The sequence below is a fragment of the Anas acuta genome, chromosome 1 (genome assembly GCF_963932015.1).
Source record: "Anas acuta chromosome 1, bAnaAcu1.1, whole genome shotgun sequence".
NCBI classification, from domain to species: Eukaryota; Metazoa; Chordata; class Aves; order Anseriformes; family Anatidae; genus Anas; species Anas acuta.
In genome coordinates, this window is record NC_088979.1 from 65,170,078 (window position 1) to 65,193,613 (window position 23,536).

Sequence of the window (23,536 nt, forward strand, 5' to 3'; positions counted from 1 at the left end):
AACAGTTGTTTTTACAATGCTAATCCTAGATTTCTTACTCTTATGTTGATTTTCAAACAGCAACCTGTATCAAGATGTAAGGCATTAAGGATGCTGCATCATATAAAATATGCCCATTACTTGGTTGTTTTAATTCTGCAAATGCACCATTTCTTGCTGTTTATTTGTTGGTTATTTACTTACTGCTCACTAAACAGAACTGCAATAGCAAAATATGTATGCAAACCTGCACAAATATGCACATATACATTTATTCCTATATAAATATTAGGTATGTTTATATATACATTATCTAAATTTAAAAAGACAGTAGAATTAAACAGACTATATATCCAAAATAATTTGGTCCAAGTGTAAATATGTTAAGGAACAAATAGGTTTAACTTTAAAGTAAGTAAAGTTTAATGTAACACAAGCTGTGGTATGAATCTGGGCTAGAACATAAAGACATCCAAATGGTGGCTCACTCAGAACACACTTTCCTTAGGCGTACGCGAGGTTGGTTCCTTGACAATTGTTTACTAGCAGCTTTTAAGACACAAACAGCTGTGAGTGACAACAGTCTGTCACAAAATTTGTCTAAGTTCATGGCAGAGAGCTGCAAACTCTGACACCTACTGAAAGAGGTATCGTATTTGCAAGCAGTCAAAAGTGATTGAAAACCAGATGAATCTGTTAGGATACCTCATGCCATTGAACACTGTTGCCTATGCCAAATATGCATTCGTAATATACAATCTGTTATCTACTAGCACTTTTGCTATAAGGTATCATTGTTAAGAGCTTATTAATTTGTAGACATCTACGCTGAAATAAAAACTCATATTTAATCATAAAGAAATCAACATGATTTATAAGAACCCACATTAACAAAGATGGAATATTTAGACTACCATCTCCTCAGCATTGCAGCGTTTTCATATGATTTCTAATAAAATATACGAAAATCAACAGTAGGAATAGACATCAGGGGAATATGCTACAAAATCTACTGGCTTTAATAGTAAAGAATTATGCTTGAGACAACCAGTTATAATTACATGCATAGGCACTCTGATTGCACACCGTGATGGGCAACAGATTTGGTAGTACTGTTTCTGTTATTTAATTATTAGACTTGGCCTGAGAATGTTCCTCCTTGATTGTACTTAGCTTAATCAAATATGACTTGAGGATCTGAGTTGGCAGAAATCCTGCAGGAACCCACTGAAATGACAAGAAATTGAAAAGCGACTATCATTCCTTTATTACATCTTAATCTGGCAATTTCTGGAAGGTACCAGGACAAGTGCCAGGAACACGTGAACTCTTTAAGCTCCTTTAATAGAAGTGTAAGCAATACAGTGGCATCTGCTCAAGGGCTCATCTACATGATGGAAAGTGGTGTTGTAGTAACAGGCCACAGAGATGTACCAACACCAACACTAGCTTCCCTTCTCTTCACAAACCTCGAGTGTTCCAGCACCCCTTTTCTTACACCAGGCCAGGCACACTCTAAAGGTGGCAGTGAGGACAGAACGGAGGAAAATATCTGGCTTTGGTTTTTCTGTTAGTGAATGTGCTGTGAAGAGGGTGTGAGGGCTCCCATAAAGTACAACAGCCACACTCACCAAAACATCTGGGAGGGTGGAAGCATCACCAAGCTCCTTCTGACTATTGTGCTGATGCAATGCTTCCATCAAGTTTGCTCTCTGTGAAACACTGCATGTCATACTGTGGGAACCTTTCCCCCTCTCCTTGTCAAATTGGCAGTATTTCTTGATACACCATCTTGGGTCAATTGTGCTAAATGCAACCATTACCGTAGGATTTGAAGCTTTACGGTGGGGAACGAAAACCATGCATGGCTTTAACTAAACATTAAAATGTTTTATTTTTCAATGTCTAATAACAGGAAATCAAAAAAAAAAAAAAAAGTCCTCTTCTCTTCTCTTCTCTTCTCTTCTCTTCTCTTCTCTTCTCTTCTCTTCTCTTCTCTTCTCTTCTCTTCTCTTCTCTTCTCTTCTCTTCTCTTCTCTTCTCTTCTCTTCTCTTCTCTTCTCTTCTCTTCTCTTCTCTTCTCTTCTCTTCTCTTCTCTTCTCTTCTCTTCTCTTCTCTTCTCTTCTCTTCTCTTCTCTTTCTCTCTTCTCTCTTCTCTCTTCTCTCTTCTCTCTTCTCTCTTTGTATTGCAAGCAGTATCATCCTTATTGTCATGGACCCACTGTGGTGGATACCATAAAGTGAACAATACTATTAAAAATACAAAAACAAATAAAGAAGAAACAAGTTTTGTCAGAAAAGCAAAGTGATCAGAATAATAAATGTTTTACAGGTTAGTTTCAATTTTCATTTGTAGTACGTTATTTTACTTTCCACAAAAAACAAACAAACAAACAAACAAAAAAAGTAACCTACCGTAAAAATAGATCACTGACTATATATATATATATAAATATATATATATTTTTTTCATTTACTGAATGATTCTGTATTCTGTGTGTTATCTAAGCCCTGTTTGTACTCCTCGTTTCCTACCTTTTATAAACATGAATGGCTGGAAGTTCTTTACTAATCAATAACAGTGTAAGGTTTTCAGTATTGTTGGTATGTTTTCTTAAAAAAAAAAATAATAATGATAATAATATACAAATATTTTTACACATAAGTCATTAGACAGTTGCCAAGAAATGGTTTCCAGGGCACTAGAAATGCCCTGATTTTTCATGTCACATTTTGTTTATTAATAGTTGCAGATTGTTTGCTCAAGAGACATTTCAAGACCATATACAATTTGCTCCATGTTTAGCAGGAATAAACATTTTGTGAGAATACATGCTCATTCATGAACAATTTTTGTTATGATGAAAAAAGTCTGATAAGTGTAGTCAGCAATGTTTTGGAGATGAGTACTGATGTAATGGCAGTTTTCTCAGTGTTTAATCATAGTGATATGAATTAGTTTAAGATACTAGGAAGTAGAGATGTTTTTTATTGAGTCATACGTTGGAAGTAGCTAGCACATGTGTTGCTTTTTTTTTTAAGTGACATTTTTAATAATAACATTTTTAAAAAATGAGGATTTAAAATCTGTCCATATTTAGTGGTTATTAGATTCAGGCTTGTTTACTGGCATAATTTTTACTGTATTGATAGTCACATGACAGATACATTGGTAATTTCAAAATCATTCTATTAATATAGAATCGTATAATTTATGTCTCACTCTGATTTTGGAGTTCCTTCTAGCCCTAAAGTAAAATATTGTCTCAGAACTCTGAAGTAGCTTTACTGACCAGAGCCAATACTTGCAGCTCTGTTCATGCCTGTGATTGCTGAAGTTTTCTATGGAAGCTCAAAATTGCTTGCTAATGTTTTTGTCTTCAAAATGTCAGAAATGAGTCTTCATCAGAGATTAAAATTTTATTTATTTTTTATTTTATTTTAAAATTTTATTGGAGAAAATAGCATATAAAAATTGAGTCTCCATCTTATGACTGTTAAAAGTTTATTAAAGCAAGTTTTGAAAATCTTTAACATAATTTGTAGAAGTACTTACCAGACCTCTTCACTGCCTGTAACCAGTTATCAGTTTCTGCACTGCTTGTAAATATCTACCAGCTCACACTGCCTGCAGATAAAACTCAATTTTACTATAGCATGAAAGCTTCAAAGACTAAATGATCAACTGCAGCACTCCCACTTTTTTCCCCTGAAAAAAAAAATATATATATATATTATTATATATAATATATTATATATAATATATATAATATATATATTATTGACAAATATTTTACTTGCAGAAGAGTATCCTCCATAAAAAGTGAGGGTTTTTCACAGCTGGGATGATGTAGGGTGCACTGTATACTCTTAAGAAATTATTACCATTATGAAAACACTGTGTGGGGGTTTTATTCAGGTCCAACACAACTGCTCTCTCATTTCCCCTCCTCAAAGGGAAAGGGGGAGAAAATATAATGAAAAGGGCTCAAGGGTTAAGATGAGGACAGGGAGATCACCCAACAATTATCATCATAGGCAAAACAGCATAGGTAGGTTATGGAGATTTATTACCTACTACTAATAAGCTAGAGCAGTGAGGAAACAAACAAACAAAACTAAAACCACCTTCCCCACATCCACCCTCTTTTACCTCCTCTCCCCAAGCAGCACAGGGGAAGCAAGAATGGGGGCTGCGGTCAGTCCCTAAAGCTTCATCTCTGCCTCTCCTTCATGGTCACTCCCTGCCCCTGCTCCATGTGGGGTCCCTCCCATGGGATGCCAACCTTCTCGAACTGGAACTGCTTCCACAGGCAGCAGCTCTTCAAGAACTGCTCCCATGAGGCTCTGAGCCACAGGGTCCATCCATCCCCCAGGAGCACACTGCCCTAGCATGGGTCCCCCATGGATAGCAGCTCCCCCCAAGCTCCCCTGCTCCTGCGTGGGCTCCTCTCCACGGGCCGCAGCTCTGACCTGGGGCCTGCCCCTGCAGGGGCTCTCCATGGCTGCAGCCTCCTCCAGGCCACATCCACCTGCTCCACCAGGGGCTCCTCCATGGGCTGCAGCTTGGAGATCTGCTCCATGTGGGACCCATGGGCTGCAGGGGGACAGCCTGCTCCACCAGGGGCCTCTCCCTGCACAGGCTGCAGGGGAACTGCTGCTGCCTGCCTGGAGCACCTCCTGCCCTCCTGCTGCATTGACCTTGGAGGCTGCAGGGCTGCTGCTCACTTCTTACTTTCCCAGCTGCTGCTCTGCCCCAGTTTTGTTGTTGTTGTTGTTGATAAAATAAAAATCTTTTTTATCTTTTTTTTTTTTTTTTTTTTTTTGATATGACTTCCTAAAAATACGGGCTTTTTTAGAAAGTTGGAAGAAAAGGTGATAGACATTCTCATAGATAGTTTTAAAACATCTTTCCAAATCCAGATATGTCTCTGTTTATGTCATTAGCACATGCTGTCTTTTCTGGGAAACTCCAGTTATTTCAGCTATCCATTTCATGCATAGAGTTTAATGCTTTTTTAGAACTAGCTTAAAGGAAGAACTACATACACCAAATACTGAAGAAACGAGACAAAACCTAGGGAGAAGGCTTGTCAGCTACTAATTTCCTTTCAGAGAGGTGATTTCTGCTGTTTGATTTTAAATCATTGTATTTTATTTTAAAAATAGAGTAAATGTTAGTTTACCCATAATTCTGTATGTTCTCATCAAATGTTTTCCAATACTATCAGTTATACGCTAGCATTATTTCCAGACATTCCAATCAAAATGAGGATATCACTGTATCACATTCAGCGTATACCAACGTGAAGGTGACTACAGTCTAATTTGTGGTGAAAAGCCTCATATAGTCAAGACAAGCTAAAAGCATATGTTTACAGTTTGTTAGATATCATTGAACAACTAGAAAATCCTTTTTTTGTATCCCTGATGTTAGTATCCTGAACAAAACCAAGACAGTGCTGTATTTGCTTGGCACTTAATTCCTGAATGTCTGAATGTTTAAATATGTGACCCTTGAGCAATGGGGAAGGATGGCCCTTATCTGTTGTTTACAAATAGGGTAAACATTAAAATTTTGTTAAAATCTTGGTGAACACAGCCTAGCACTCTTTCTGTTAAACAATTATTTTTCTTGGTTTAATAAACTTGTCACCTACACAGCAGTTTAAGCTAATGTTACAGGATAACAAACTCAAATAATGATATTGCAGATACATAATAAGTGTATTTTGGTATGAATAAATTATGGGAGTCTCAGTGAGCACCAAATGAAGCCATCAGTGGAAGAAAAATGTCTGAATATTTCTGAGCAAGAATATATATGCATTTAGTTTCTTCAGCGTGAAGTGACCAGGTGGAGATACTGTTTATATCCTCAGAACTGGTGACCTATAAAAATATAGACCAAGATCGCTAAACCTTTCCTTTGGATGAAAATACCAAGCAGAAAGAAAAAGTTACTGAGCAAGAGATTCAGGGTTCTGGGTTGTGTCCTGAAGAGAGTATTTCCTTACCCCAAGGCCACATATGCATGAGCCACTTCACCCCATCCAACTTTATAGTCTCACTGCAGGGCTTGGAGCAAGAGAAGCCACCTACCTACAGATTTTTGTCTACATTACATATGGTTTTGCTTTGTGATTTACCTTAGTTCTCCTTACCTCGCTGAGGTAAACCTCATTGTTACGTCCTTGCCAGGATGAACACCTTGGAAATATAAATAACATGCCATGGGTTAAACTTCTTAGCCTACTTATCTCCTTTTCTTTGCTCATTTGCCCACTTGAATACTGCATGTGATACCTTAAACTTCTGTGTGTTTGATGTGTCTCAAGTTATATTAAATTTAACGTCAAGCCTGTGCTAAAAAGGGCAATGCAGAGCTACACTGACCCAGGAGCAGAAGTAGCTCTGTCTCCCTAGTCTTCTCTCTCCCTTGTTGCTGCAGAAGCAAAATACCATGATAAAGATTTTGTGTCCAGTAGATAGCACAATAAAGAATTCTTCACTTCTCATTCTCTCATCTCCTGGGGAGTCATAGTGGTACCGTGAAGCAGTAATTTCTTCACTCCCAGGTTATTAAATAAACAGATCAAATAGATCTTCCTGGCTAATGAATCTTTCAGTTCCTCCATAACACAACATTTTCCTCAAAGAAGTAAGAGGTTTCCTACCTATTTATTATGACTAATGTTATTGTACATCCTGCCAGATTAAAGCCCTACACATCACATATGAGTTATTACTCTTAAGTGATCTCAGTTGGATGAAGCTCCCTCTTGTCTCCCAAGTAAAGTGTCTACAATCCTTTTCACTCCTGTGGTATTTCTCATGACGTCTGTTGTTCCTGGCCCCATTCAAAAAGGACTGATTTACTGACATGTTTTTTCAGCCAGGATAGAGCAGATGCTTAGAGATTAGGCAGCTATAGAAGATATATAAACTGATGGCTATTAAAGATGATGCAACTTTAGTTACAAAGTTCCCACTGATTGGCAGAGACTGAAAAGGTGTATCAGTCTATACTTGCCATATTATTATCTGAAAGATTGGTACTAGCCTTTCCTAGAGAGGGGGCAAGAAACTTTGGATAGACCTTATTTATTGTGGTCATTCTTCCATTCATACATTGTAACAGTCCAGGGAACAAATCTCTGAGGAGCATAACACCCCAAGTTTTCTGTGTTCCAGGCTATTACTGCTTCCTCATAGCTCATAGCTTTTAATTTACATGTTTCTTATTTTTAATTCTATCACTTACAGGGCCTCCTTGAAAACCTGTTGTAGTTTATATTCTGCCTGGCATATAGGTATTTCATTCCAAGTGCCTGGCCCCCACCTTTCCACCCCTCCACCCCCAATGAATTTCAAGCTTATAAATAAACTCTGTAAACTCTTTCATGGCTAAACACTAGTGAATAGAGAAGTAGGAAATGAAAAAGACATCAGGAAAATTGCTCAACTCCTTGGGATGAAAAGGGTCCAACACTAATCATTGTCCAGTTAGTTTACACACGTTTCTTGCTACGTTGTTATTACTTCTGTCCCTTTTTAATGAAGCAAACATTAAAGTAATATTATTTCAGTTGAGGGTTGGTATCTATAGCTTATACCTTGTGATGTTAATTAAAAACATAATTTTTATGTACTTATCACAAAGGAAATATCATTTCATTAAAATCCAATTAGATTCAGACAATATCTGTAAAGACTACTGAATAACTGCTGTTTGAACATAGTCTGCTTTGTTCTATTTTCATCACCCGAATAAAAGCAACCACAACAAACAAACCAAAGAAAAGGATTTTTTTTATTAATCTCTGAGGTTACAGATCCATTCGCATTTAGAACAGTGTTTTATGTGAAAAACATACCAAAGATTTCATGTTTCACAGACTGCTGCATAAGTGACCTTATTTTAGAAAATTCCTATTTTCCTTCACATATTTATGTAATAAAATATATTTATTTTGGTAAAATGTATGCTTTTTTTATAAACATTTTTTTCCCGATAAAGTAATTCAATATTCTCACTAGTATTACCAGAAAGCTACAGAGTTTAATGGATAAAAATTAGTGAAAACTCTGGACAACACATGATAAATTCAATACAGAACAAGATTTATTCCTCCATTTTGTCTTTCTCTAATTAGCCATCTTGCCACATGACCAGTTATCTTGCCATTGACTCACTCACTGAATTTCCTTGAAAATCAGTGTAATTTTTTTTTTCTATGAGCTGGATCAGGAAATGCAATAATTCAGATTTTTGTTTGTTTGTTTATTTGTTTTTTTTTGTTTTTTTTTTTTTTTTTTTTCTGTAAGAGTGTAATTTTGTGAGATAAGTTTTGTCTTTCAGTCCCATGACTGTCAGTAATTGAAGGAGTGAGGCTGTCACATCTCTTCCCAATGGTCAATGGTTCAGGAAAATATAAGGAAAGAAAAGGCTGATGGACATTGAGATTGGAATTTGCCTAAATGGAGTTGTGAGTTGACTTTAGTTTGGAGAAATTTTGATCTCAGGTATAACCTCTGCATTGGACTTTTGTTTGTTTGTTTAGAAGAAAAAGGAAAAAAGGAAAGAGAGAGATCCTAAGGGAAGTCAGGGAGCTAGTGATGAACGGATGAAGTCTGAACATTCTGTGTCAGAAGGTTACTTCCAGCAGTTAAGAATGTGTGCCACAGAAAATATGATGCCCACATAGGGCAGTTGCAGCATTTGTTATCAGGAGTGTCTATAATCACTGAGACATGGATGCTGATTCAAGAGGTTTTCAAAGAGAGACATTGATATTGATAAGAACTAAAACAAAATGTTTTTGTTTGTGCTAAATAACTGAAATTACAACAAAATACAGTTTTGGGAAAAAAAAAAAAATGCAGTGAAATCAACGTTTGTGTCTTAACATGTTGCAGACAACCAATACAGTATTTGTTTGATGTCTTCCTTATTCACACTGAAAAAAATAAAAAAAAAATAACATAAAAATCAGCAATTCTGTTTGAAAGTAGATCATATTTTGATGGTCCAGGTCATTGGGGAAGAAGAAAGAACACTGTTAATCTGCTATAGCAGGAGTATGTGCTATAAAATGGGATTTCCTAGTTTTGGAGGCAATAGTGGTCTAGTGGGAGAGAAGCTAATGAGAGAATATCAAGGTAAGAAAAGACTAATAGGGAGGCCTATGTATGCTGAGACTAGAGGGAGATATGGGAAAAGTAAAGGAAATTATAGTTATAGTTAAATAATCAGTTTGTGAAACCAATTGAGAATTTATGAAACAAAGCTTCTTCCTGACTAATAGAGAAATTGAGATGACAAAGAAAAGTGTATGCTTTAATGGAAAACAAATCAATATAAAATTCTATCAGAAGACATTTTACCTTGATATATACTTATTTTGTCCTCAGTTGAACAATATCACTTGATGGTGAAAATAGAATCCTACTTTTTCCTATAGTATGCCTCATACTTTATGAAATGCACAATATTTTGATTTTGGCTTCAGCTCATCTCTTATAACTCCTACAAAACTTTGCAGCAATTCAGCTGTAGACCCCAATTCCAAATGTTCTGCTTATTTCAGACTCTGAAATGAAATTTAAAATAGAAAAAAAATCATGGATGATATCAAGAAGAGGATATGGTGCAAGTCTGGCAGAGTCTGCTTGGCTTTGTTGTGAGATACTCATAAGTAGAGACATCTTCAATGAGTGAGCATGACAAATAGTGTTTTGTTGAATAGAAATGCAATAGAGGAACAACCCTTCTAACATTCCTATCTGAATCAGGGCAAAGGCCACTCCAGTGCCTGATCCAGCCATCATGCAAGAAGGCTAGTGAGAGAAAAAAATCACCTCCGTGTACTGCATATTATTATTCTAACTCTTCATTTCTAGAAGCCAGCATGGAATTAGAAAGCTGCTTCACAATTACTAAATAAATAAAGCTTAATAGATGGGCTTCACCAATCATCTCTGGCAAGAAAAGCCACATTAAGCTCCACGTATTCTCCACTTTCATTTAGAGAATTGCAGCTTTTGTTTCCCTTGTAAAGCTACATATTTTGCCAAAAGTCAAGTTGCAATGGATATTTAATAGGAGCCTGACCTGCTAGAAATGCTTATTATGTATTGTCAAGATGGAAATAAACCCTGGCAATACAAGCATTGAGCCTGATTCAACTCTCCTGATAGTCCAAGTAGTCTTTTACATTTTTACATCAGTGAGTATTTTTGTTGCATAAAACCCTTCAGAATACAACCAAATATTATAATGCAGACTCCGTTACAAAACAGTACTATTCACACTGGCTTCTCTGAGAAGTAGGCAATTTTTCTATTAGCAAATTAAACTTGGAGCTGTGTGAAAGTTTCATTGTTCACGTATTTGTGTGAGAGAAGTGATAATTTCATTACTGCTGCATTCAAAATTTGATTCAAGATGGAATGACACTTTCCTTTCTTCAAAACTGTCATATTTTATGTGGCATGACTCAGAGCAAAAATGATTGTGTTCTTTCTGTCATCTTGTAAAATCTTTGGTTTTCCAGAGTATTTGGAGAATTTGCAAAGAAGAGGTATTTTTTCTCATAGTTCAGGCTGTGAATATAGGACTTAATGAGAGAAACTAACATATTTTAGAGAGACCACTTTTTACAGTAAAGTGATGGTTTTAGTTCAGTGGAGCTACAAGATTAGCCCTGTTAAGAAGGCTGAATTCCCTGATGCCATGTTCTTGTTCTTGCCGTCAGCCCCAAGCATTCTGTCCATTAACTTCACTTTCTCTGTTTTTAAAGGAAAGAAGATGTGTCTTAAGGGTCGGATCCACGAGAATCCATCATCACTAAAAAGTTGAACACATCAGGAGTCAGCTGAACACATGAATGAGTAGATCTAAACAATTTGTGTTTACCTTCTCTATTTGAAGCTGATAGGTAATTTGCATTTGACTACCAAGTTGAAATATAATCTGAGCAGAATATGCAGCAGAAAGAACATGAAATAAATTCAATCCAGATCCTCCTGAGACTGAAAAGCTAAATAAATTGTTCCAGCGAATGGATTTCTTCGTTTTAAACTTTTGGTTGTACGGTCAGTTGGTTGGGTCTGCCTCATTCTGCTTCATGACATGCTTGATACTGAAGAGAAACATGCTATAGGAAACATTCTGAGCAGACATACAAATTATAGAATCAGAGAATATCCCGAGTTGGAAGGGACTCATAAGGATCGAGTCCAACTCCTGGCACTGCACAAGTCTATCCAAAAGTTTAGACCACGTGACTAAGTGCACAGTCCAATCATTTTTTAATTTCAGACAGGCTTGGTGCAGCAACTACTTCACTGGGGAGCCTGTTACAGTTTGCAACCACTCTCCCGGTGAAGATCCTCTCCCTGCTGTCCAGCCTAAACTTCCCCTGCCTCAGATTAACACCATTCCCATGGGTTCTGTCACTGGTGTTTACAGAAAATAGGTCACCTGCCTCTGCACTCCCCCTTGCAAGGAAGTCGGAGACTGAGATGAGGTCCTCCCTCAGCCTCCTCCTTTCCAGGCTGAACAGGCCTAGTGGCCTCAGCCGCTCCTCATACGTCTTCCCCTCTAGGCCCTTCACCATCTTCATTGCCCTCCTATGGACACTCTGAAACAGTTTAATGTCCTTCTTGTACTGTGGTGCCCGGAACTGCACACAGTACTCAAGGTGAGGCCACACCAGTGCAGAGCAGAGCGGGACAATCACCTCCCTCGACCAACTAGCAATGCTGTGCTTGATGCACCCCAGGATACGGCTGGCCTTCCTGGCTGCCAGGACACACTGCTGTCTCATATTCAACTTGCTGTCAACCACAACCCCCAGAACCCTCTCTGCGGGGCTGCTCTTCAGCATCTCATCACCCAGTCTGTACGTATTGCCAGGGTTGCCCCATACCAGGTGCAGTACCCGGCACTTGCCTTTGTTAAACTTCACGTGTCAGGTGATTGCCCAGCTCTCCAATCTGTTCAGATCTTTCTGCAAGGCCTTTTCACCCTCATCGGAGTCTACAACTCCTCCAAGTTTGGTGTCATTGGAAAATTTGCTCAAAACGCCTTCTAGTCCTACATCCCAATCATTTATAAAGATATTGAAGAGGACTGGTCCTAAAATGGAGCCTTGACTACTAGTGACCATCCGCCAGCCAGATGTGGCCCCATTTACCACAACCCTTTGAGCCCTGCCTGTCAGCCAATTGCTCAACCATCATATGATGTTTTTGTTTAACTGTATGCTGGACATTTTGTCCAGAAGGATTCTATGGGAAACCGTGTCAAAAGCCTTGCTGAAATCCAAAAAGATCACATCAGCTGCTCTCTGTTGGTCAACTAGATGGGTGATCTTATCATAAAATGAAATCAAATTTGTTAGGCTGGACCTACCCCTCATGAACCCATGTTGGCAGGGACCAATGTCTGCATTGTCCCCCAGGTACGCCTCAATAATCTCAAGAATCATCTTCTCTATAATTTTATCAGGCACTAACGTGAGACTGACAGGCCTGTAATTGCTCAGGTTTTCTTTCTTACCCTCTTGAAAACTGGGACAACATTTGCCAGCTTCCAGTCTACTGGGACCTCTCCAGATTGCCAAGATCATTGAACAATAGTTAAGAGAGGTCCTGCGATGACATCAGCCATCTCTTTAAGCACCCTGGGATGGATCCCATCTGAACCCATGGACTTGTATGGATCCAGGTGGAGCAGCAAATCCTGCACACATTCAGGGGCGGTTGGAAGTTTATCATTCCCACCATCATGGTCCTCCCACTCAGGGCACCCAGGGTCCCGAAGCCCATCATCAGCATTGAAGACAGAGGTGAAGAAGGCATTAAACGTCTCTGATTTGCCTATGTCATTGTCTGTGAGGAGACCTTCCCCATCAAGTAGCGGACTTGTATTTTCTTTGATTCTTCTTTTTCTTTTGACATATCTAAAAACACCTTTTTTATTGTCTCTCACAGACATGGCCAGCTTCAACTCCAGTTGGGCTTTGGCCCCACAAATTTTCTCCCTACAAACATGAACAGCATCCCTGTGTTCCTTCCTCATCGCCTGACTGTGGTGGTTTTACCGTGCTGGGCAGCTAAACCCCACAACCGCTCTCTCACTCCCCCTCTTTTTAGATGAGGAGGGGGAGAAGTAAAGCAAAGAACAACTCACAGGTTGAGATAAGGATAATTTAATTAAAGGGAAATAATAATAATAATTAAATAAATATTATTATGAACTAAACAATTTAACTAAAGAGAAATAAAAAGGTAAAGGGGAAAAGGGAGGGGGAAAGGGAATATAAAAAGAAGGGAGGAAAACAAACAAATGAAATAAATGAAGGCTATGTGGAAGTGCAGAGGAAAGAAATTACTTTCTACTTCCCACAAATGAGCGATGATTGACCACGTCCTTGAAGCAAGGCCTCAACACACGTAGCCGGTGTTCGAGAGGAGGACAGACATTTTCACAATGAGAGCCCACCCCTCCCCTCTTCCTGTTTCCACCTTTTATTGCTGAGTGTGACATCATATGGTATGGAATATCCCTTTGGTTGGTTTAGGTCAGCTGCCCTAGTGATGTTTCTCTTCTCACTTTTTGCCCACCCCCTAGGAGGGTTAGAGAGAGGCCCGATGCTGTGCCAGTGCTGCTCAGCAGTAGACACAACACTGGTGTGATAACACTGCTGTTCCAGCTACAAGTGCAGAGTACAGCACTGTATGGGCTGCTTCAGGGAAAGTTAACATTCCAGCCAGACCCAGTACACTGACCCTCCTGCCAGCAGCCGTACAATTTCTTTTTCCATCTAAGCTCCAGTAGAAGATCCCTGGTCAGCCTGGTTGGCCTTCTGCCCTGCCTGCCTGCCTTCTGATATTTTGGAATCGCCTGATCTTGTGCTTTTAGGAGGCAGTGCTTAAAGATTGACCAGCACTGATGGATGCCAATGTTTTAAAAGCAGCTTCCCAGGGGACCTTGCTGACTAGTTCCCTGAGCATCCTGAAGTCTGCTTTCCCCATATTCAGGGCTGAAGTTTTGGTGGCAGTTTTCCTTCTGTCACCATAAATTCTAAACTCAACCACTTCATGGTCACTATGACCGAGACAGCCACCAATTGCCATGTCTCCCACAAGACCCTCTCTGTTTTCCAGCAACAGATCAAGGAAGGCACCTTTTCTAATTGGATCCCTTAGCACCTGCACCAAGAAGGTATCATCTAGGTGCTTTATGAACCTCCTGGACTTGCTCGTGTCAGCCATGTGGTGATCCCAGCTGACATCTGTCAAGTTGAAATCTCCCATAAGGACAAGGGGAGTTGATCTCGAGGCATCTCTTAGTTCTGCAAAGAATAATTCATCGGCATTGTCATCCTGGCTGGGTGGTCTGTAATAGATTCCCACAATGACCTCCCCTTTATTTGTTCATCCCTTAATCCTTACCCAGAGGCTCTCAACTTTGCCATCCCCAACATGAACTTCCACGCAGTCCAGCCCATGCTTCACTACATTACCACCCCACCACCTCGCCTACCCTGCCTGTCCCTCCTGAAGAGCCTGTAACTGTCTGTTGTAACACACCAGCCACAGGACTCATCCCACCAGGTTTCGCTAATGCTGATTATGTCGTAGCTGTGGGACTGGGTCAAGACTTTGATCTCATCCATTTTATTCCTCATACCACACGCGTTTGTGTAGAAGCACTTCAAATGCTCTTCCCTACACACAGCACCTTGTGGAGCTGACCAAAGGACCTCACTGGCACACAGTCCCTCTGATTCTAGTGCACCATCCCTTAGCTCATCACCGGTGTGCCTGGTTTTATCCCCTTCCACCTTCAACTCCAATTTAAAGCCCTATCTATCAGCCCTTCCAACTCCTGAGCCAAAATCCTTACCCCTCTCTGAGAGAGGTGCATCCCATCTGGTGACAGCAGGCCTGGTGTCACGCAGACCTTCCCGTGATTGAAAAACCCGAAGTTCTGTCGGTTGTACCAGTCCCGAAGCCACATGTTAATGTGGTGATCCCGCTTGTCAGCATTGATCCCCCCTATCTGAAGGACAGAGTCAAACACAGCCTGTGCTGTTAGATCCTTTAAGTAGTCGTCCCAAAGTCCTAAAGTCCCTTTTGATTGCTCTCGGACTTCTCATTGTTACCTTGTCATTACCAGCCTGAAAGACCAGTAGTGGGTAGTAGTCGGTGGACTGTACCAGGCACTTGACTTTCTTAGTTAAATCTCTCACCCAAGCCCCAGGGAGACAACAGACTTCCCTGTTGGTTGGGTCCAGCTGGCATATTGGGCCCTCTGTCCCTTTCAAAAGGGAGTCCCCCATGACAATAACCCTTCTGTCTTTCTTGGCAGACGATGTAGCAATGAGGGGGTATGTTGCCTTGCCTTAGGCACGCTCTCCAACTGGGACGGGCTTTCGTCTACTTCATTGTTTTGACTATGGTGTTCTAGAGCCTCGTACCTGTTACATAAGGGTAGATGGGAAGGTGAGGTGGGCAGGGACAGAGCTTGCCTACCACCCCAAACAGGAACCTGCCTCCATTGCCCCCCATGGCCTAGGTCCCCTCTTACTGCCTGGTGGCATGAGGGGACTTTTGTCTTCTGTGTAGCAGGAAGCACCTGTGCTGTGGCAGGCTCCTGATTCTGTCTGTCTCAGAGAGGGTAGAGTACACCTCCACCAGTCAATTTCCCTCTCTGACTCCCTGATGCTCCTGAGCCTGCTCACCTCCTCCCGAAGCTCCACTATCTGTTTGAGCAGCTCTTCAACCTGGGCACACCTCCCACAGGCATACGCCTTGCTGGTGCTGTTGAATATGGACAGAAGACTTGGGCACACCCTGCAGCCCAAGACTTGGATGGCAGTGTTTCCCCGAGCCCTCTGTCTGAGTAGCCACATCAGTGACTGCGGCTGGAGAGGCCGCAAGAGATGCGGAGGCCATGGTTTTCTGCCTGGTTGATACCATGGCCAGGTTTCTTGCAAGCAGGTTACTGGTACCAGTACCGAAGGGAAAGACATGTTACTGGACATATTTCTCAAATCTTACTCGTGAATTTCTATCAGCTATAAGTGGCCTTAGATATAATGTCTCCATAATTTTGATAGTTACCTAGATCTTTTGAGATATATTCATCACTACTAGGAAGCTAAATGACCATGCTTCATGAAATAAAAATATTTTTTAAAGTTAGCAACGAATTCTTAATTTTTTTTTTTGTTTTACTGTTCTCCAATATTGCTATGTAACAGTTGTTGTTTTGTCTTCTCTGGTGACTTGTACAGGAAAGATTCCTTAAGGGGAAACAAAATTAAAAACAAACCTAAAAAAGAAAACAATACCACTGCCACCAGCAGCAACAAAGGTTGGGCAGGTTCATATTGATATTATTTAACAGGGAACAAAATGCAGATCCAAGTTAGACTCACTTGGAAATAAGCGGTATCTTTATGTCACTGGCAGTGACATAAGCAGTATCTTTATGTTACTGTGGCAAAAATATGGCCACAAATATGGCAGATCATGCAAGTTAGTATGTAGTATTAAAGTCTGATACTTTTAAATATATATATATATTTATTTATTTACTTACTTTTGAAGGAAAAGTGGGCAGTTTTCAAAGAAAGAAGTTATTTAAAAATTTGGCAGATGGTCCAACATTGTATCAGCAAATATGAGGAATGGACAATGTGAAGGATGTTGTAAATGCTCTTACGGAACAAGGCACATTGCACCATAGACAAAGAAACAGTTTAACAATATTGTTGGCCAAGAAAACTGAGAGCATTGAGTTAAATTTTAGGAAAAATTGCTGTTCCAGGAAGTGGTAGACAGACTATGGAAAGATGGTCTCCTTTTAGTGACATTACACTAGGATTTGCTTTCTGTAAGCATACAAAGGATCTCACAAAAGAAGGAACTTGTAATTCCTCCATATTAGAAATAATTTGTCTACCTGTTGGTGGTTTGAGGTTTTGATGTTATTGTTTTGCTCTGTTTTCTTTTAGTTTTGTTTCCAGTGGTTATTGGAGAGTTGCAATGACAGGAAGATGGCTAATGTTTCATATTGGGTGATGTCAGAAGGACATTTATGAGCTTCCCAACTACCCAACCAAAGGCTAGCTGAGGCATAAAACACAGTTGCATCACGTATCATGAACATCTGTACCCACACTAAGAACTTTCATGCTATCCTCCTAAAATGATATCCTTCTGCACCAGTGAACAAGAAAGAGCAATATGGAACATTTAGGTCCTCCTAAACACTTGCTTGTGGCTTATCCTCAGAAGCCAAGAACTATTTAAGTGACATAATTAAGAATCTGCAAAGTATTTGTTTAGTCAAGCCTTTACCTTTACATGATTCTGGTGGTGCTTCCCTACCATAAATAATAATTTCAGTATTGCCAGCCTTAGCTGTTCCAAAAACATGGGGGAAGCCCTTTACATCATACAAATTACATTACAAATTGCAAGACTTTTGTAGTAAGTATATATATTTTATTTTTTTTTTTTTTATGCATTGCATAAAGTACCTTATAGGTTGCAAGATTTTTCTGTTAAGTAGATTTTTTTCTAATTTGACATCAGGGTTTCTTAGAGCCCTTTCTATTCCATGGGTTTTGTTTCATTTTGTTTTTCTTTTTTTTTTTTTTTTCTTTTTCCTTGTTTTTGTCACAGTTCTCAAGCCTGAAAGCTTTGATTTTCTGTATTTATTTATTTTTAATGAAAGCAGAGATTCTAATGTTACCAAATGAATACTGGAGTTAGGGCTTTAAATATCATGAGACTCATGATAAAATCACTGGAGCTGGCAACACTGCTTGAATTTGGCACAAGATCCTAAAGCTTTAAAGGAAAAAGTGTGACTCATCAAACTTGCCTGGAGAGTTAAGGGAGCTAGGGGCAAGGGCTAATGGGGGTATCCTTCCATTTCAGTACTTCAGAGGAAAAATCTACAAGATACAGTCTAATAATTGTGCCAAGAAAAGAAACTACTTGCTATACTGAGAATAACAATTTCTAATTATGTCCTGAAAAGAAGGGAATGCAGAACAGCAGTTTTTTGTTGGTGGTGGTTGTGTTTTTGTTTGTTTGTTGTTTTTATATATACAGGTATAAACATTATCAAATATCTATAAGTGTTTTAGGAAAAAGATGGTAATTCATAGGTAGAACAGCTACCTTACTTTTATGGGATATAATATATATACTCCATAATACTCTTTATACATTTGAAATGTTATTCTGTAATGAACCTTCCTTTTCAGCAGAAGTGAAATACAGAATTTGTTCTTGCATTTTCTCAGTGGAATTGTATATATATTTGTCATAGTTTTGATCTGCCATCAGAGGCTAGCCTTAACTTACTGAATTATACATGATAAAGCATTAGATTAAATACATTTACATGTATCATAAATCATAAAAAAAAAAATCAGTTACTTGCTGCTTTAACTTTCTTTAGGTGCTGTGGTCTTTTGTTAGTATGTAAGACTTATGCTCTTAAGCTAAACAAGACCAAATGTACAAGAAAAGTGGATATAAATGTTCCATCAAAAAGTTTTCTTCACAGTTCTTGAATTCTAGAGATGAAGTTTTTGCAGAAAAAATCATGTTTTTCCAAATTTCCACTGGGAAATCTTTTGCCATGCCCACAATATAAATTCCATTGAGGAAGCATGAGATTCAGGTCTTACTAACAGTCTTCTGGTTAAGCCACACAGACAGAAAACATCTTAAGTTCTTTTGCTCTGCCTAAAACAGATCAAGGTATTTCTGTTTTTCTGTCATCATTAAGCAGAGGTGGACATTCCCTAGTGCAAAGTTGTAGTGATTTAAGGCATTATGTCTCTCAGAAATTTAATTATCTTTCTGCTAGGAATGAACACCCCCAATGACTTTGGCAGCTATATGTGTTTTTCATCGTCTCCTATAGCAGGTTTGGTACTTTACCCTGTAAACTAGGAGATATTTCACTGAAGTACTAATCTTTTTGTGTTCCTTTCATGGTTGGAAATGTAAACACACGCAAAATAGAGAGTACGAAGATTCTAGGAGGTTTCAAGCTCTTAAAGAGCTGACCTTCCCTCCTTCCTTCCTTCCTTCCTTCCTTCCTTCCTTCCTTCCTTCCTTCCTTCCTTCCTTCCTTCCTTCCTTCCTTCCTTCCTTCCTTCCTCTCCAATGGGTTTTGGATTTCTTTTTCAAAACACTTTGAATTTAAATTTTATTCCATACTGGGCAGGAAAAACAACACCTCAAGAGCCATTATTTTTAATCATGGCTCCCTAGCTTTTGTAATTTTCAGTTGTATTTAAAACAATGTTCCTTCTGTGAAGCACTTGAAGCATACAGAAATGTGTGTGTGAATATACAAACCAGTAATCATTGGTGCTTGTAGACATATCTGGTGAAATCATTTTAAAAATACTGAATTTTATAGGAGGTTCTGTAGTTTAGTTTTCTAAATGATTTTCCATTGCTTAAAGTACATTCTCTGTATAATGGATCTAAATAGCTTGAAGTAATATTTAGGTACCTTTTAAACAAAGTCAGTGTTTTTCACAAAGCCATTCTTTCAAATGCTTTTAGAATTTTGATGTGTAGCACCAAGATGTGCTGTAGAAGCGTTAGTATGTATCTACAAATGAGATGTTGACTGTGTCTCTAAAGCAAAGCCCTCACTGTAGAATGGTAAGGATCTAACTGATATCCTCTCCAGCAAAGTAACCTGATGGCCATTAATTTGGTCATTGCAATTTACTGTCTATTTAGCTACATGCTGGTTCTGATGGAGAAAGTGTCACAGCTCCTCTGAATCTCCATACATCCACATCGCACACTCCGTACTGCAGCAGAGCCATGGGTTCTGCTGGAAGTTGAAGAAAGAAGCCATCTCTGGACACGGACACTGAAGTCTTGCTTTGCTTTTCTGAGCTGTCGTTCCTACACAGCAGCTTATTTACTTGGCTTTTACCATCCCACCTTCCTGCAGGAACACAGCATGGCTTCTGCCTGGGCAGTGCGCAGTTTTTGTACACCACATTGGGGAAGAGAGGTCCTGTTTCTGGAGGGATAGATACAAATAGTGCTAGGTGAAAAAGTAGCTGCCACTAGCAATCTGATTCTCTGTGTAGAAAATATGTTACAGGCTAACGAGCTGCAAAATGTCAAGCTAAATAATGACAACATTTTTAGTTAGTGTTGCACAGAGCAACACCTGAAACTAGAAGAAAAAAAAAAAAAAACTTTTTGTATTTGTTAATTAAAAAATATTTAATTAAATTAGTATGCCTAAAGTTTAAAGGGTATTTTATTTTTTGTTTGTTTGTTAGTTTTTCATTATAATAATTATTATTTATTTTTCAGGCTAGTAAGTTATGGACCAAAATTGCAGTCCAGTGTTATTTTTTGTGGCTTCTGTTTTCAACCCTAGAAAATAGTTTCATACAGTGGAAGTGCTGATAGTCCTCTTATCACAGAGACTGTAGTAGGTGCCACTGTAATAATCCATGCTCCTATAGTCATAGTCAACTTTTTTATACCCTATAGTAGTGGTAAATAATATTGGGACAAAATGAGTCAGGATACTTAGGATTCACTGTAGCAAAGAGAATCAGAACAACAAAAGCACTCTCACTGATGAAATTGGAAATGTTTTTTTTTAATTAACACTTCTAATTAGAATTTAACATCTCACTAGCTTCGTATGGGATTTTTCGCTTCCTTAACCTCACGGAAACCTATCTATTGGCTCTAAATAGGCAGTCACTTACCATGCACCACTTGAGGATTTCAATTAATCCCAAATCCTCTAACTTTGGTGTGTGAACTTGCATTTTTCTCTGCATGCCATTCCCTCCTGTTTCAATTTTCTTACTAAAAACCTTCTCAACCTTTTTTTTTTCTTCAGTTCTACTCTCCTCTCTGTTTACCTTTCTATTTAAAAACAGTAGTATTTTGATTTGAAAATGATGGAACAATGCAATATGCATGTAGGAGCTGGAAAAGACTGCTTAACATAACTCTGGGGAGACATGAAGCTGGAGAAAATGCACAGAAGCTTGTACCTAACCAGCCTCTTTCAACTTTGAAGTGAAAAGATACAGCTTTCTTGAAGATGCTTGGTTAAATTAATAAAAAATAAAATCTTTAGGTTTGTTTAAAACAAGAAGACTATATGGTAATATTTTTATTGTATTTCCTGTTATATGATATGTCTGAATATTTGTATACAGCCATCTTTGGTCCTGATGAAACTTTCCCCTCAATCACTTGCTGTGTTTGGGGTGTTTCATATATAACCTTGGTTTATTTGAACTCTCACTGTGAAGGAGTCAAATGTCTTTCCTCTGAAATAAGACTTCTGTTTTTAAAAAGACACAAAGATGCTAAAAAACTAACAGCTGAGAATGGATATGTAAAATAGCCCATCTCAAAGTGGAATTAATTAATTCCCAGTACTGAAACCACAGTGGTTTTAAAGAAATAACAAGTTTCTCATTCTGGGGATGGGATGGGCGATAAATTTCCCTTTAACAGCATAAGAAAAAAACAGTTTCCCTGTATTATTAACTTACCTTCCTAACAGGTTGAACACATGACAACCTCACAGGCTCATTACTAGCCAGTCCTCTTTCTGTATTAGTTACTTTTGAAATGAGTTTACTTTGACTGCAAACAAAACAAAAAGCTTGCATACCAAGGGTTCTATATGATTCATTATTCACAAATATTCTGGAGTTTGGCTTGTGGTTTACTCACTTGATAAAAATGTTCCCACTGTGACATTAAATAACACCATTGTAGTCTAGCACTTATGGTCCATTTGAAGTTATACTTTTAAAGAAATGTATTGTATGTGTTATGTATTCTCAGCCTTGTATTTAATTGAAAAACTCAACCACCTACCCAAGTAAACCAAAATTCCCTTTCCTTAATCATAAGCATATGAACTTCCAGCTTGGAAGTTCTTCTTAAAAATATTTACAGGACTGAAGTTCCTCATAAAAATATTTACAGGACTTAATGGAAATCTTTTTGATAGGTGTCTTATAATACTACCTGAAAATTCAAGAGGGAAGTAAAGTATAGGTAACTCTCTATAAAACACTGATGTAAAGGTGAGAATGTGATTACAAGTGAAATAGTGAGTAGTTACTACAGTCTACTTGCAATAAAAACTCACAAAAGTATGCCCCAAGTGCTTAGTCTTACACAATGAAGCAAAGCAATAAGGTGGGATATTTTTTATTATTATTTTTTTATTATTTTTTACCTTCCTCTGGTAAGTTGCTCACAAGGGGCACACTAGCCTGGAGTTCACATGCGTCCCAGTCTGTATTCATGTGTCAAGGTTTTAGGCTGGAGTAATTTGTATGTTGGCATGGATCTCACCTTCTGAGACAATTTCCTCAGCCTCCAGATCTTCATCCCACACTACAAATAGGGATATACAGAGCCTCCAAAAATGCTGTCTTGGCCTTCCATGTTCTTAGATGCTCTTAAGTTTCTTCATGTACAGAAAGTTTCCCAAGTAGTATAGCATCCATTTTCTTGGTCATAAGAAAGAAAGATCATAGGATCATACTGTAGGACCATGGAACCTACTGGTAACTTCTGATAAATACCACTTGGCCTTGCACTGGGTGTTTAGTTTGAAAAATGGATTATTTTTCTATGTAGGCCCATTTAGTCAGGTTGGCCACAAACCAACTTGTGTTAAATTAGCTTCCATGGACATGAAGACCACAGAAATGTATGTGGAAAGCTTCTAGCACAGCAATCTGATGGATGCAATACAGTTCTTACCCTCTGAGATACAGAAATGGATGACTTGGAGTATCATTTGCTTGGGGTTACACAGAGCAGTATGGTCATGTGGAAAGTACAAACAACTGAGACACAAAGTGAATGCTAGAAGACCTTCATCGGAGGTGCCACAATGACTCAGTGCTAGCATTCAAAGTTCCATGCAGTATATTATGTGAGCAATCTTAGAATACCATGTTGGCACAGAATTGTTATACCAACACCAAAGGCTCCAGTGTCACAGAGACACATCATGGATGGTAAAGGAGAAATAAAACTATGTCTTGACTAGAAAGCCATGGCTGATCACAGCTGCTGTACCTTCTCTACATCTTTGGAAAGTGTCTAAAACAATCATCAATCCTCAGAAAGTTTCCCGCAGATCAACAGAGACTGGCTTTGGGCCCTACCTTCTTCAGAAGTGGTCATAGATAGGCCCAAGTTAAATCTAGACTGGGGATGAGACAGGCTGGTCTTTGGTGAATACTGAGATGTGAATAGCTACAGAAAGAACATGCCATGATGGAGAAGAAAAGAAGACTGTTTTTTTCCAACCCCAGAAAGCAACTAGACTATCTGGGAACAATAAACTCTATTTTTGGAGTGAGACATTACTGTTGGGATTGTATGGGGTTTTGAACCAGTATGCCGGCATTAAAATTTTGGTGTCAGTTAGGAAAATGGAGTAGAGAAATGTGAAGTGGGACAGCTTGGAAAGGC